General features: G+C 50.2%; 1 protein-coding gene across 2 annotated transcripts in view; it reads right to left on the bottom strand.

Annotated features, from left to right (window-relative positions):
• Positions 1-3205, bottom strand: part of LOC106593806 (UDP-glucuronosyltransferase) — a 21811-nt gene extending 18606 nt beyond the window's left edge. For both annotated transcript variants that reach the window (XM_045714372.1, XM_045714373.1), the window contains exon 1: positions 3188-3205. The gene's annotated coding sequence lies outside the window, so the exon portion shown is untranslated. The remainder of the gene's footprint in view (positions 1-3187) is intronic.
• Positions 3206-5000: the final 1795 nt, after the last annotated feature.

The following is a 5000-nucleotide window of genomic DNA, read 5'->3' as shown; positions in this document are numbered from 1 at the left end:
TGTAGAGGCTATATACAGGGGGTACCGGTACAGAGTCAATGTGGAGGCTATATACAGGGGGTACCGGTACAGAGTCAATGTGGAGGCTATATACAGGGGGTACCGGTACAGAGTCAATGTGGAGGCTATATACAGGGGGGTACCGGTACAGAGTAAATGTGGAGGCTATATACAGGGGGTACCGGTACAGAGTCAATGTGGAGGCTATATACAGGGGGTACCGGTACAGAGTCAATGTGGAGGCTATATACAGGGGGTACCGGTACAGAGTCAATGTGGAGGCTACATACAGGGGGTACCGGTACAGAGTCAATGTGGAGGCTATATACAGGGGGTACCGGTACAGAGTCAATGTGGAGGCTATATACAGGGGGTACCGGTACAGAGTCAATGTGGAGGCTATATACAGGGGGTACCAGTACAGAGTCAATGTGGAGGCTATATACAGGGGGTACCGGTACAGAGTCAATGTGGAGGCTATATACAGGGGGTACCGGTACAGAGTCAATGTGGAGGCTATATACAGGGGATACCGGTACAGAGTCAATGTGGAGGCTATATACAGGGGGTACCGGTACAGAGTCAATGTGGAGGCTATATACAGGGGGTACCGGTACAGAGTCAATGTGGAGGCTATATACAGGGGGTACCGGTACAGAGTCAATGTGGAGGCTATATACAGGGGGTACCGGTACAGAGTCAATGTGGAGGCTATATACAGGGGATACCGGTACAGAGTCAATGTGGAGGCTATATACAGGGGGTACCGGTACAGAGTCAATGTGGAGGCTATATACAGGGGGTACCGGTACAGAGTCAATGTGGAGGCTATATACAGGGGGCACCGGTACAGAGTCAATGTGGAGGCTATATACAGGGGGTACCAGTACAGAGTCAATGTGGAGGCTATATACAGGGGGCATCGGTACAGAGTCAATGTGTGGGGGCACCGGTTAGTTGAGGTAATATGTACATGTAGGTAGAGTTAATTAAAGTGACTATGCATAGATGACAACAGAGAGTGGCAGCGGTGTGGAGAAGGGGGCAATGCAAATTGGCTGGGTAGCCATTTAACTAGATGTTCAGGAGTCTTATGGCTTGGGGGTAGAAGCTGTTTAGAAGCCTCTTGGACCTAGACTTGGCGCTCCGGTACCGCTTGCTGTGGTGTTGCAGAGAGAACAGTCTATGACTAAGGTGGCTGGAGTCTTAGACAATTTTCATGTTCTTCCTCTGACACCGCCTAGTATATAGGTCCTGAATGGCAGGAAGCTTGGCCCCAGTGATGTATTGGGCCGTACGCACTACCCTCTGTAGCGCCTTATGGTCGGAGGCCGAGCAGTTGCCATGCCAGGCAGTGATGCAACCAGTCAGAATGCTCTCGAAGGTGCAGCTGCAGAACCTTTTGAGGATCTGAGGACCCATGCCAAATCTTTTTAGTCTCCTGAGGGGGAATAGGTTTTGTCGTGCCCTCTTCACGACTGTCATGGTGTGCTTGGACCATGTTAGTTTGTTGTGGATACAAAGGAACTTGAAGCTCTCAACCTGCTCCACTGCAGCCCCGTCGATGAGAATGGGGGCGTGCTCGGTCCTCTTTTTCCTGTAGTCCACGATCATCTCCTTTGTCTTGATCACGTTGAGGGAGAGGTTGTTGTCCTGGCACTACACGGCCAGGTCTCTGACCTCCTCCCTATAGGCTGTCTCATCGTTGTCGGTGATCAGGACTACCACTGTTGTGTCGTCGGCAAATTTAATGATGGTGTTGGAGTCGTGCCTGGCCGTACAGTCATGAGCGAACAGGGAGTACAGGAGGGGACTGAGCCCGCACCCCTGAGGGAACCCTGTGTTGAGGATCAGCGTGGCGGATGTGTTGTTACCTACCCTCACCACCTGGGGGCGGCCCGTCAGGAAGTCCAGGATCCAGTTGCAGAGGGAGGTGTTTAGTCCCAGGGTCCTTAGCTTAGTGATGAGCTTTGAGGGCACTATGGTGTTGAACGCTGAGCTGTAGTCAATGAACAGCATTCTCACATAGGTGTTCCTTTTGTCCAGGTGGGAAAGGGCAGTGTGGAGTGCAATAGAGACTGCATCATCTGTGGATCTGTTGGGGCGGTATGCAAATTGGAGTGGGTCTAGGGTTTCTGGGATAATGGTGTTGATGTGAGCCATGACCAGCCTCTGAAAGCCCTTCATGGCTACAGACGTGAGTGCTACTGGTCGGTCGTCATTTAGGCAGGTTACCTTAGTGTTCTTGGGAACAGGGACTATGGTGGTCTGCTTGAAACATGTTGGTATTACAGACTCAGACAGGGACAGGTTGAACATGTCAGTGAAGCTACTTGCCAGTTGGTCAGCGCATGCTCGGAGTACACATCCTGGTAATCCGTCTGGCCCTGCGGCCTTGTGAATATTGACCTGTCTAAACGTCTTACTCACATTGGCTGCGGAGAATGTGATCACACAGTCTTCCGGTACAGCTGGTGCTCTCATGCATGTTTCAGTGTTATTTGCCCCGAAGCGAGCATAGTAGTAGTTTAGCTCGTCTGGTAGGACAGTGTCACTGGGCAGCTTGCGGCTGTGCTTCCCTTTGTAGTCTGTAATGGTTTGTAAGCCCTGCCACATCCGACGAGCATCGGAGCCGGTGTTTGTAAGACTCGATCTTGTATTGATGCTTTGAGTCCTGTATTGATGCTTTGATGGTTCGTCAGATTTGATACCATTCCACAAATTCCACCCCAGCCATTACCACGAGCCCGTCCTGTGGTGTGTGTGTGTGTGTGTCTGAAGGCAAGGTCCTCTCAGTAATGTAAATAATGTGTGTAGTTGGCAGCTTATCCTAGGCTGTGTACTTTACACACACACACACACACACACACACACACACACACACACACACACACACACACACACACACACACACACACACACACACACACACACACACACACACACACACACACGAGCTGGGGTAAAGGTCAGAATGACTATCATTCAATTTATAAAGGGCTTTATTGTCATGGGAAACATATGTTAACATTGCCAAAGCTAGTGAAGTAGATAATTAACACTTAGTGAAATAAACAATAAAAATGAACAGTAAATATTACACTCACAGAAGTTCCAAAAGAATAAAGACATTTGCAGTGTTGTAACGATGTGCAAATAGTTAAAGTAGAAAAGGGAAAATATTTACAATGGCGTTTGTTCTTCACTGGTTGCCCTTTTCTTGGGGCAACAGGTCACGTATCTTGCTGCTGTGATGGAACACTGTGGTATTTCACCCAGTAGATATGGGAGTTTATCACTATTGGGTTTGTTTTCTAATTCTGTGTGAGTCTGTGTAATCTGAGGGAAATATGTGTCTCTAATATGGTCATACATTTGGCAGGAGGTTAGGAAGTGCAGCTCAGTTTCCACCTCATTTTGTGGGCAGTGTTGCACATAGCCTGTCTTCTCTTGAAAAGCCAGGTCTGCCTACGGCAACCTTTCTCAATAGCAAGGCTATGCTCACTGAGTCTGTACATAGTCAAAGATTTCCTTAATTTTGGGTCAGTCACAGTGGTCTAGTTTTCTGCCACTGTGTCCTCTCTGTTTAGGGCCAAATAGCATTCTAGCTTTCTCAGTTTCCTCACAGCATTGAGATTGCCTGCAATGACAACAAGCTCAGTCCGATGACGCTGTGACACACCGCCCCAGACCATGACGGACCCTCCACCTCCAAATCGATCCCGCTCCAGAGTACAGGCCTCGGTGTAACGCTCATTCCTTCGACGATAAACGCAAATCCGACCATCACCCCTGGTGAGACAAAACCGCGACTCGTCAGTGAAGAGGACTTTTTGCCAGTCCTGTCTGGTCCAGCAACGGTGGGTTTGTGTCCATAGGCGACGATTTATCTTGGATTGTGAACGTCATGTAGCCTCCGTTTCTGAGAGTCTCAGGTAAGGATCACATTATTACAATACTCTCACCTGTCTACATTATGACATCACTGTGAGCTCAGAGTGTTGCTGCTCTCATTGGCTCTCTGGTCTACCTCCATTATGACGTCACCGTGAGCTCAGAGTGTTGCTGCTCTCATTGGCTCTCTGGTCTACCTCCATTATGACGTCACCGTGAGCTCAGAGTGTTGCTGCTCTAATTGGCTCTCTGGTCTACCTCCATTGTGACGTCACTGTGAGGTCATAACAGGGGGTGTTTCAGACAGTAAGGGGGGTGTGCCTGTAAGCATTTGCTGTCTGTCTGTCTCTGCCAATCACGGACTCAGAGAGATGGAAGAGAAAGGAGACATGACTACAAGCCCGGCTTGTGAAGGCAAGAACACACCCTCACTTCTATAGGCTACTGTTACCTTTAAAAGTCTCTCCTTGACTCTCTCTCCCCTTGACTCTCTCTCTCCTTTACTCTCTCTCTCCTTGACTCTCTCTCTCCCCTTGACTCTCTCTCTCCCCTCTCACTCCCCTTGACTCTCTCTCTCCCCTTGACTCTCTCCCCTCTCTCTCCCCTCTCTCTCCCCTTGACTCTCTCTCTCCCCTTGACTCTCTCTCTCCCCTTGACTCTCTCCCCTCTCTCTCCCCTCTCTCTCCCCTTGACTCTCTCTCTCCCCTTGACTCTCTCTCTCCCCTTGACTCTCTCTCTCCCCTTGACTCTCTCTCTCCCCTTGACTCTCTCTCTCCCCTTGACTCTCTCTCTCCCCTTGACTCTCTCTCTCTCCCTTGACTCTCTCTCTCCCCTTGACTCTCTCTCTCTCTCCTTGACTCTCTCTCCTTGACTCTCTCTCCCCTTGACTCTCTCTCCTTGACTCTCTCTCCCCCTTGACTCTCTCTCTCCCCTCTCTCTCTCCCCTCTCTCTCCCCTCTCTCTCTCCCCCCTCTCTCTCCCCTCTCCCCCTTGACTCTCTCTCTCTCCCCTCTCTCTCTCCCTCTCTCTCTCCCCTCTCTCTCCCCTCTCTCTCTCCCCCTCTCTCTCCCCTCTCCCCCTTGACTCTCTCTCTCTCCCTCTCTCTC

The sequence above is a fragment of the Salmo salar genome, chromosome ssa03 (genome assembly GCF_905237065.1).
Source record: "Salmo salar chromosome ssa03, Ssal_v3.1, whole genome shotgun sequence".
Classification (NCBI taxonomy): domain Eukaryota; kingdom Metazoa; phylum Chordata; class Actinopteri; order Salmoniformes; family Salmonidae; genus Salmo; species Salmo salar.
The sequence above is the reverse complement of the archived record's forward strand: the minus strand, read 5'-3'. Positions and strand labels throughout refer to the sequence as shown.